This window comes from Trachinotus anak, unplaced genomic scaffold (assembly GCF_046630095.1).
Source record: "Trachinotus anak isolate AG129_WGS33_773 ecotype Australia unplaced genomic scaffold, CSIRO_AGI_Tana_v1 ptg000001l, whole genome shotgun sequence".
NCBI lineage: Eukaryota > Metazoa > Chordata > Actinopteri > Carangiformes > Carangidae > Trachinotus > Trachinotus anak.
Window position 1 is genome coordinate 7438711 of NW_027273852.1, and position 12261 is coordinate 7450971.

Here is a 12261-nt window from a genome sequence, read left to right on the forward strand (position 1 = left end):
ATTGCTGAGTACCAGCGATTCACAGTCTCTTGTTCTGAAAGAGATGCTGATTTCATGGATATCAATCATGTAGGTCAAAGGGTCTACTGTACTTCTCCTTTGCAATGCCACACACACACACACACACACACACACACACACACACACACACACACACACACACACACACACACACACACACACACACACACACAGACACACACACATTTTTTTTCAACTTTTTTTGATGGAGATAACAGCAAACCTATGACCATGATGTCAGAGCGCAACAGAAAAAATAAAAGTATGAATAAGATATGGCTGCTGAATGTCATAGTAAATGTCAGACGCCTTTCTTACTCTCTTTTTACGCTTTGAAATCTCTGTTGAAATTATTTTTCGCCTGGCCAACATGACGACTCAGGAAGATTCCCTGCCTTGGATATGAAATCTCCTGTCTGATCAACCTGACATCATGCTCAGCACTTGTGAGCTTCTGCTGAATGTGTTCTTCTGTGGACTATGTGTGGGCACTTTGAGAGGATCTTTCAACGCATTGTCATCCATCAGAGAATGAATTGGTTAGGCTTCTGCTGACAGGTTGTCACTCAGAAAGAGACAGAGGCTGCATGTGTGTACAAAGATGGACATGGACACACACACACACACACTTGCCCATGGCTGAAATGACAGGAGTAATTCTGAAATATCAGGCCCTGCTATGATTGATGTAATTTGCTTACGAGTACTGATAAATAATCAACAAACAATTCTTCACTTTCAGAAATACAGTGTGCTGCATTACTCTCAAGTCAAATGAATATGTCATCAAAACGGTGGTGATAGAAGATGGTATGGGCTTTGAGATTTTGAATACTTATATCAAGAAATAATCAAAAACATATACAGTAGTTTTAAAGGAATTGTTCCTCATATTGGCAAATTCACTATTTGCTTTCTTGCCAAGATTAGATGATCACTAACACTCATATCTGTACCCTAAATATGAAGCTACAGCCAGCAAATACAAAGCTAGCTTTGCTCTGCCCCAAGGTTAAGAAAATGTGTGCTTACCTGTACCTTTAAAGCTCACTAATCGAATGTATAGGTCAACATTTTTGGAAATACATTTACCTCCTAGAGGTGAAGATTGATAATACTCTCACACCTTTACATTAAATACAAAGCAACTGCTAGCAGCAACAGGAAACAGCTAGCCTTTCTCGAGCCCACAGTGGGAAAATCAGATTTTCTCACCTCTAAAGCTCAATAATTTAAGACGTAGGGCAGCATTTTCAAAAAATATGCTTAATTGTTGCTTTCTGGCCAAAGGTTAGATAAGAGAATTGATGCCACCCATGTCTGTATGTTAAATATGACCCTAACCCTAACCCTAACTAAGCACAAAGACTTGAAGCTGGCAAGGCTCTGTCCAAAGCTAAAACACACCTAGCACATCTCTAGAGCTCAGTTATTAACATATTATATCTTATGCTTAATATGTAAAAAAAAAAAAAAAAAAAAAAAAAAAAAGTAACTGAAGTTTTTAATTTCTAGCCCAGCAGTGGCTCTTTATATGGCAGCTAATCACTTTGCTATCTAAGTGCATTAGGCAAAAGCGTGGGTTTGATTTAAATGACAGGCATGGGGTGGAAAGTTGTAACTTTAGATCGTGAAAATGTCATGCATTCAGTCTTTCTTCAGTTATTCAGTTTGTGCAATATTACTGGCCAGCACCCTTTAGAAACGTAGGATAAGATATATTTTCTCGTTTGATGCCTTTCAGGTAGGAATGAAGGTGGTGAGTGGTTTTCATTTGTAGACTGGTGTCCAGCTGTGGGCACTCACTGGCTGTTGTGTCTGTAGCCTATAATGAGAGGAAATGGCTGGAGAAAAAGGAGGGGGCACAAAGAGGATGTCAGGGGATTTATGTATGATAGCAGTCTTTGAAACGGGCCTTAATGCACCATGTCCTTCATTTCAAATTTCCAAAAGAGTATCCTGTCTCTGCAGTATGTTTTCATGATTGTGCAGGTTGAGGGTTTATCAGGAATGCATGATTGCTGGAAGGTATTATAGCTTATATGAAACAAGTGTTATATCTGAATGTAATATGGCTGCTAAAGCACTATTTTAGGTATTTTAGAAGTTTCATGAACATCTGTTGCAAGTGATTTTCATATGAATCTTCTCAGGTCAAGGTGGTTAATGATAGCTTCTTTGGTGCTGTTCAAATAACCTTTCATGTGTTTTTCCACTGAACATTTCCAGATAAGTACCCACCTGCACTGAGCTAGTGAAATTATTTTAAATGTCATATTTTTATATTCAGGATTAAGGAAGAAAACTCCAAAATTAGACCTCTTGAACACAGCAAAACCAAATTTATATGCATAATATGCAGAAATGGATATTTTAATTTTGAAGACATACAATACAATACAAATATTAAACACAATTAATATAAGAGTTTGGCTTAAAGAAATGTTATTACTTACATACTAGATATTATCAATATTTTACAATGTAATGTAATAGCTTGTTTGTCTCCTTGCTTGTTTTTTTCACTCAATCACATAATCAACAATGAAAATCTCACTCTCATTCCTTCTGTGCAGTATTATGAATCGGTTTACCAGCTCTGCATCTAATATGGGAAACACTTTACTTAATGTGTGCATTACGCAGCCACATATCAGAGCTTTGTACTTAACACCACAGGTTTAATTTAAACATGAGTTCTCCACCAAGTTAGTGCAGCAACACATATAGGCTTCTAACAGTCCTGGGAACTTATGTTCAAGTGCAGGATGAATATTTTAGCCACAGGATTTTTCCAGCTTATCTCAGCAAAGAGCAAGTGAGTTGCTGTGTAATCTCTGGATCAGCTATGGCTTTTAACCACCCTCACCATACTGTTCCGGCAAGATTACTTTGAAATGTAGACTGCTTTCAAAAGAGTAGCCAATTTTAACTCATCTGATATTAGTCCTATCTCCAAGGAACAGCACAGGACTTTCTTACCCAAAAGAGGAGAAAAAAAACCCAGAATCGATAAACACATTGACTTCAACCGTGGAATGTAATTGCTGTTATATAGTCCCTCCACTGTTCACAGAACATTGTGTTCAGGACATGAATGAGCGGTCAATTAGCTATTACAGTGCTCATTTGTCTGTATGTAATACCCTGCTTGTCAATCAGACACAGTGACTCCATCGGAGATGCTCTGATGATGCTCACTAAACTTTATGAATCTAAATGCATACTGAGTCGTCTCGGCACAGTGCAAACAATTAAAAGAAAAAGACTCACAATCAAAACTATCTGTAGGACTGATGTGGCCTCTGTTTGTGAAACTGAGCGTGACTGTTTTGAAAGACTGCGGAGATCAGGCAGGGAACCAACATCAGGTGTGGAATGAGATACAGATCCCAGAGGGCGCCGCTGTGGGAAGTGTACTGTAAAATGGGGCAGCGATGGCAGGTTCATCACACCTTGTTTAATCCCAAGGTACTTGACAAACTGCAGATAAATATACCAAAAAAAAAAAAAAAAAAAAAATCTCATTCAGAGGAACCATTTGACATCTGTTATGCAAGAGGACTAATTCTGTAACACACTGGAATGCCTCTAAACATCTGGCAATACCAATTAGACACGCAAGACTGACCACTTGGGCCACAAGAGAACAGAACATTTTGTTTTTGAAGTTATGTTGTGAGAAGTTAACTAGATTCATCTTTTGAATATATGAATATATTTTGAATATACTGCTTTTTCATCTGACATATAAAGAAAGGGGGGAACAGTACAATGTGTGACAGTCACCTCAAAGGACAACTTATTAAGTTTAAACTGCGTTTCACAGTCTTCACCATCAATTTAGAGTTTATGCACAGCCTCACAGAGCTGCTTGTGTGGCTGCAGACTCTTACTCTTGTTTTCTACATTATCAAATTGTAGAAGGAGTGTAATTACATTGCAGGAAGGTGCAAAGTGTTTAGAAAACAGCATCAATGAAAAGAGTAATGCTTATACCCTGACTCCAAACCACATATTTATTTAAATAAAAAAAACATGTGGTCCCAAAAACAGCATGATCAATTTGTTGCAGTAGTAATAAAAAAACTGACATTTAACAATTTACAAAAAGAGAACAGTTCTGTCAAAACATTTTTTTTTTTGCATTGAGGATGTGGTGTGGGTGACCTGTCTTGACTGCATCATTAATATGGACAGTCAGCAATGAAGTTTTTAATGAAATGTTACTTGTATCTGTTGCTGTGTCACTATCTTAGACTTTTACAATTGTAACAATGGATGGGAAATTAATTTTCCATATCATGTTTCTCTTATGTGAGAAGAGTAAAGTCAGTAGTAAAGTATATATTTTTTTTCAGTTAATGGCTTCTTTCAGTTACACTTCTTTGAATTTATTTTTAGGGAGATTTTTTCTTGCAGCTCTCTTTTCTGACTTACATTGAATAACCAATTTCATAGCTTCCCTGGGGCCCATGAGACGCTCAAAGAGTCAGACAGATCCATTGTCCTCCCAGATGTGGTGACTGACACAGCATTATGATATGCAGTTTGCTGAAAGCACCTGCTCCCGATCTGTAATGAATATGCAGAGTTTCCTGCACAAAAACCAAACGGCAAAAACCTGAGAGAAACCATGAGCCCAGGCAAAAAATAATGACCTCATATCTGAAACACAGGTGGGAAGGATCCATTTAAAATCCCCCACCATTTTAACTTGTTGGCACATTTGATATTTCATTTAATTGACGCCTTAAGTTGCCACTGGAATGTGATGAACCAATTTCATGTTGTTCTCTGCAGCACTCTCTCTACCAAGGTTTGTTTTGATAATTATTCTAACCTACAATGCAATTTCTCACTACATGGTGACAGGTAATTTTTATTTTGTGATCAAAATTCATCAGTGAACAAGGTCCAATTCTAAAATTACATTACAATCCCAGCACAGACTATGATTTGTTCAGTTATACAGGGAGCCAGCTGCACATTAAAGACAGCACTTAGAGGATGTTCCTGTCATGGCAGCACATATATAATGAACGGCATAATGAATTAATTGACTATACTTAAACATTAACAAAGATGATACATAATGTGTGTGTGGAATAGATTTATCTACATGAAGAACCAGTGTTGTTAATAATTTAATTGTTTGTGATTTTTTTGCTCTTGTTGCTTGTGCCATGCAGTACAATGTCCCTCATGCCAGGAGGACAGTGAGTATCACTGGTGAAAGACCGACAGGTAATACCACATAGGACGTACACCTGATCTAGTGAATTGTACTATATTAGTTAAGTGTCTTGCTTTTAATTGCTGGTGGCAGAGTAGGCATTAGTAATGCATTATTTTCACTGATACTTCTACACAGATATAATTGCAACTAAGAATTCAGCTCTAGAGCACTGGTGCCTCGGGAAATAATGAAACTGCCATGTAGAGTGGGGGTTAATGAGGACCCCACAACAAATAATTACCCCAGTACCCTCTAGGAGGTTAATCTGGCCACGATGCATGTTTACTATTCATATTCATAATGAAATAATGGTGCTGGTCATTACTCTCACTGAAAACTACCTTTAAGATGATTCACTGCATATATTTCTCTCTCGGTAGAAGGTAGGACATATCTGCTTTTAGCATAATGCACCTCAAAACTTTTCAGTGAAATTTAGTTTCGTGTTCTCAGTGTGTCAGCTGAGAGGGTCCCCTCACCTTAACAAAGGCTCAACTCAAACCATAAGCCTAACCAAGTTGTTTTGTGTTTGAACCTAACCAAACTTTAACCACACAGCATTGTCAGATCATGAAACAGTTCTAATTTTTGAACAAGCTTCTCTGTCATGACACATCACACAATGTTATTCTGGGGCAGGGACCAATTATATATTTTCCTTGATTAATGAATTATATTTAATTTGGAGGAATTGTTGGCCAGCCAACAGAGCTAATCGATGCTCCAAAGGCAGCATTACGTAATGTCTAGCCACAATTTGGAATTTGTTGAGATGCTGACAAGAACAGCACAAATAAAGCAACTAGAATCTCCTGGTATCTCAGTATTTAGGTCCATTTTGCCTGCTGTGCAGAAACATTCAGAAGCAAATGTGTGAATGAAACAATATCTTTAATCCAAGTAAATGAACACCAGGGGAAATGGTACCACAGGAGGCATTTTTATTGTTATTGTGAAATTGGCTGCTTACACAGTTCTACAGAATGAAAGTCTGCATCAGTGTTTTTCTTAGAAACCTCATTTCATTAACTTTATTCCAACAAACCTCTGTAATATTCCCTGGAACCTGGTTGTGTATTTCAGAACAGTTGTGTTTCACATCAGTAGTCACAAGTGACTTCAGAGTGAGGTGAGAGCTTCTATCTGTGCTCAGTGATTAGAGGAGTGTCATTACAGAGGCAATTAGGAATTTGTTATCCAAACAATTAAGCATTTTCATGCTGATAAATATCAAAACTAGAGACAACAGAAGATAGAGGACAATGTTTAATATTGTTGATGCTCTCCATTTAAATCTACACTGCCCAATATGTAATCACTGCAGATTTGATTCGGAGTCCATTCAAAAGAGGCAAAGAGGTATATCAATTTCTATCAAATGGGAATCCCATTTAAAAAAGATGAAATACAGAGCATTAGTGCCGTAAATACCTCTCGACCCAGTGAAGAGTGACATGTCTCAAAGCAAGACAGTGAAAAACAACTCAGCAATGCGCTTTTAATTACATGCCTGTCTCAAGTCTGACAGGACAGACCTGTGATATCAGAGCCTCTGAGAAACAGCACAAAAGGATTGCTCCATGTGTGAAGTCAACAGGATTGCACCAGCCTAAGTGAGAGCCAGCAGAGAGATGGCTTCAGCCCAACTGTTTCCTAGAGATAAGGGGGAACAGAGCATTTGGGATGGAGCAAATTAAATGAGTCAGGCAAACAGAGAATGACAGTTTAACATGGTATCTAATTAACAATCAGGAATTGCCAGATGCAGGCAAACTCAGAAGTGTTCATTTTGGCTGAAATGTAGCACTGAGGGATTGTAAAAATTCCCCAAATTATTAAAAGCAGTTTTTTACTGTAGGTCACTGTTTTCCTCGTTACAGAAGTTTTGAGAGGATATAATATTAAACATTAATGGTTATATATATAGTATGATGTAATTCTAAGTGCAAAAAAAACCCAATATGAGTCAGGGCATACAGAATGGTTTTGACTGTACAACCTACTTTTGTGAATCTACACCTACATCATTAGTTTAATTTATGGGTCGTTTCCTGATTTGTGATTTTTTTCATTTATAGATTTCACAGCAGATATTGTGACATATTATAGCAGGAAAATAGCAGGTGTAATCAATGGTATTAGTGGTGCTGCATTATGTTTAGATGAATGGTTTGTTCATGCTCGCTCATAGAGCCATCCTTAACATTATAAGTTACATCTGTGCTACTATGTCCTGCTATGACAAGTGAAAATATTTTACAAAGAGTTCACAAAAGTACAATTTTAAAAGATGTGTTTTCCTTTTTCTCCTTCCTCTATTTTCTGCTACACTGGTTGTCTGTGTCTGTCCTACTGCTTCCTCACAGAGTAACACTGTCTTGGGACTTCATCAGTACAGCAGCCACAAGGGAGAGATGGCAGGGCACAGACAGGCCATCAATTCAGCTCCATCACAAAATATATACAGTCTGGAAATAGGTGAGCTCAAAAATAGCTACTGTATCTCACTGTTTATATCAGACATACCCAAACCACATTTAAGCAATGCCATTCAGCCAAAAGTATTTATATTCATTGAACCAATGTCATTTTTAACCTTTTAATGTTTGGTCACAACTGAATGGATTGAACTTTTGAACAGACGTTCATGCTCCCCAGAGGATAAAAACCATTGACTTTGGTGATCCCCTGGCTTTTTCTCTTGAGCCACCAGTAGGTTGACAATTTTATTTTGTTTATTTGACCAGCAGTTCAGAGTTTTCACCTATCCAGTGAAATATCACTTTATATCAATAGCACTATACTTACTATGTGTGTAATCTAGTGAGTTTATTTGTCACTGCCTTTCTATAGTGAATGTTATGCCAGTCTTATCGGATTCAGATGAGCTATTTCACCAATGTGGCTATGAATGGGACAACATGTTCAAAGATTTAGGAACATTTATACCATTAATGATTATAATCTTTGGTGGAATAGGTTCTGCTCCTTCGGGTGCTTCCCAGTGGATCTAGGCAGCGGTGTGACTGTGCAGTAAATGTCTCTGTGCCACAGAGCCACACCCAGCTGACACACATCCCTGAGATAATACACACTTGCACAATATGAATGGTAATATTAAACTGTTACAGGAGGAGCTGGTGAAATCCATCGACAGAAGTAACAGTTGAGTGAAGCAGGCACAGTAGGTGCAAAGTGTAACCAGCGACAGCTGCATAATGAGTGAGAACGTGTCAGAAAATAGAGACTGCTTCAGTGACTTCATGTCTGTGATTGGTGTCTTGTTTGAGCATGATTAGCAATTACAACAGTGAGCTCATTCTGATGGTGTACGCAAATTGAAGTGTTCTACCAGGTCTAAAGTGATGCTTCTCTAGTTTTACTCTCTGCAGAAATTCTGATCTGCTACATTTACCTCCTTCAAGGAAGTTGTGATGCGCCTGGTATTTTAGTTGTATAGGATATCTCAGAACAGCTCTGGATCAGTATCACCAGCTTTATGTTTTCCAATATGTCTTCTGCACTGCATTGAAGGTCCTGACCTGGCCCTCACATGCTCCCTTGCAGCAGGTGGTTAAGCATAAGTAGAAGAAAAGATGTGATAGAAAAGCAATGCAGTGCTTATTCCAGACTAGTAAGTGAATAGTTGTTGAGGCTCATGTTGGCTATGTGGCAACAACAAAACTTACAAATAGTTTTTTACAATAGTGTTGTCTTTAAAGGGTTTTTATTTTTGTAACATTCCACTTGAGTGCCTGCACCTCATGTAGATGAGGGCATTTTTTTCCTCTTTCAAATTACATCCTTTCCCCTCCAAGAGCACCCAGTGGTAATACCAGGAGTGCCCCCATTTGTATTCTTTTTCTCTACAATTACCAGTGGATTTGAATTAAGAAATCACATTGGTTCAAAGAAATATATTTTAGATGTTGGTATCAAGGTCAAGCATTTGGGCCTGTGCTTTTCTCCAGTGTACGCCAACGTGATACATGTGCTTGCCCACTTAAAATAGTTAAAAATAGTGAAGGATGACTCATCTGACTTTACAGTACCACATATATTTCATTTTTACAGATCTGTGCAACCTGGTGCTTAAACTATTTGGCACCAGTGAACTGTTAAATGTTCATTCATCTTTGTAATGAGGGGTTTATGTACTGCATTGCTTCTGTGATATCCCTCTTTATATGTTGATGTCACCTCAGTGTGCTTGTTGGCACACTCTGATCATATAGATCATCTGAGGAAGAGTTGCTCCTCTGTTCACTCTTTGAATGTATGAATGGATGAATGAAAGCTTTATTGTCCGTGGAAAGTTTCTTTGCACAGAGAGCATAAAAGAATTTAAAGTATCAGTACATAATGCAACTTAAAACATAGGCATGTAAAAGCATCTTAAAAAGCAGCATTTGGGAGTTGGATAAAGGACATCAAGTGCAAGTTCAAGTTGTGCTAAAAATCAGATTCAGATTCAGACCATGAGCTTGTTAAGCGGCTGAATTCTGCATGGGACAACATGTGATGCCTGTTACATATGATGTTTTTCCCATATGAAGAGCTAAGTGCAGATCTCAGTTTAGTCACTGTCGAAATGTAAGCCAGTTGAGCAGTCGTTGTGACTAAATCTCCTGACACACACTAATGAACCATCTTTCAAATTCTCTTAAATCTTTCCTCCTTGCTATCTTGATCCAAAATTGAGGTCAGCTGCATTACACATTTCACAGAGCATGATAGGATGATAATGGTGTAGTTCTATCACGGCGTATCGTGCGTCATTTTCTTATCATTGCTTATTTGTCATCTGTCTGTACGTTTTTGAGTGCTGGTGAAGAAACAACCAGACAAATCTAGATGCACATACTTTCTCTCGTATAAAGTAACAGCACACATTTGTTTGGCAGTTCTTTTTTAATGCAATCAACTTTACTCGTCATTAACTGAAATACATTCATGTACAATGTAAAGTCATTTAAAGTGAGTCTGGTAAAGTACTGATTGAAATTTCATGTGTCACCTGTGATTGTGGTGTTATTGTTTGAGTGGCAGCTGCTTCTTGTTAGAGTCACTTATTAAATCTGCAAGCCCACTCACAAGTCCACTAACATGCTCATTTCCATAATAAGAATCTTTGAAGGATGTGATGCCTATTATCGCTGGACCTGAACATGGAAGTAAAGGTCAGGAGATGGAGACATTAATTCAGTTATAAAGGACTGAAAAGGAAAGAACACTCCTTTGAACGGCGATTTGTTGTTCTCCACATGTGATGCTTTGACCGGAGAGACACAGGCCACAGCTGAATATTTATCAACCAGCTCTCAGATTCCATTCCAGTGTCCTGGCTACTCAATCATGAATCTCAAAGTGTCTGGTGCCTTCTGTCAAATCTGCCCAACCTGCCTGTAATCAGAGCCTGCGTTCAAAGGCTAATGTAATATGACAGTTGTCAAACCCATGCAGCATGTCACTGCCCGCTTCCTTCTAGGAAACTACAGTGTACTGCTCACAGCTATTTATGGCATCTCTGTAAAGAAACAGGAGCATGTCCATCTATACACTTTGTTTTTATGGACCAAACATGGACAAAGATTTTCTGTTGATCTGATGGTAACGGTTTAGACAGATGTAAAGTTACAGGTATAGTAGAATTTGTGAACTAATTCCCCTATGATATACTTTTTTCACAGCTGGTCCACTGTTTCTGTGCTTTTCTCTTTTTCTCTTTATATGTATTGACTATTTTAAACGCTTTATTTCACTCTGATTAATTGCTGTTTTAAACATTTTCTTTTTTTTTTTTGGGGCTGGGACAGCAGAACAGTAATTTAACACAATTCATGACACATTATCACTGTATGAAGTCCAGTGGAAATCCAGTGGACACAGCATTAGTTTTTATTTGAGGTTATGTTTCTTGTCAACTCACAAATGCAAGTCCAATGTTCCATCTCCTTTTGGCTCTGTTTTGATTTCCCGAACTCTTTTCAGCTGCTCAGTGCTTCACCATCTCCACCAGCTCGTCACTATCTGTGTCTGTCTGTCCTCTGGTGCTGGGCAGATAGTTTACTTTGAGTTTATCTGAGCTTCTTTTGCTGATTTAGCTGAAGTCTGAATGGCATTGACCTGATTGAAACCGCAGTCAGGCAATAACTATCTGTGGGTTCATCACGACAAGCAACATCTTTTGTATCAAGCATAGTAATTTGAAATTATTAAAATAAACATACTGATTTGTGTAGCTTTAAGCAGAAGATTTTCATGATTATTATCATTCAACCTCATTCAATCAATTTTGGAGTCTGCACCCTCAAGTGCCGCGCCTGTAATGAATGCTCTGTGTTTACCGTTAGACCCTTGTGCTTTTTATAGAACAACATGCAACTGGCTCTTTCTATATTCACCCTCATGATGTCATTTACGTGTTTTGAAACTGCAGTTGTCCTCTTCCTCTTCTGATACAGTACAGATCTCTGTGAGGGTAGCACTCATGGAGCAGTATTTCAAGAAAGCCTTTGAAATTGGATGCCACAAAATCAAGTGGGGATTATGAGCCTAACCAGTATTGAGACACTCAACAGCAGTGTGCACTTGTCTCATTTCTGATGAGAGGCCTGGGCTGAGTATTTCTGTTCACACAGAATGAGAATGACAGACTGCAAACAGTCTTGACTGCCAAAAGTTTTGCAAAAACTAATAAAGGAAAGAGCCACTATTGTTCTCCGATGAGACACAATAACTCAGTTCACCAGAAAAATGTTCTGCTTATTAACAGTGAAGTTAATCGCTGTACCTTTTTACTATGACAGTTCCACAACCTTTTCCATCTCTCCCTGTTTTTGTCTCCACGGGTCTTGTTGCTATGTACATTGCTATCTAGAGTCCCATCATTCTTCAGTAAACACATTATCACATTTATGGGTATTATTAGAGTTCAATTTATGTTCCTCTCAGCCTAGAGCAGTCTGTCAGGCACTGATTACCAAAACAATGCATTTATT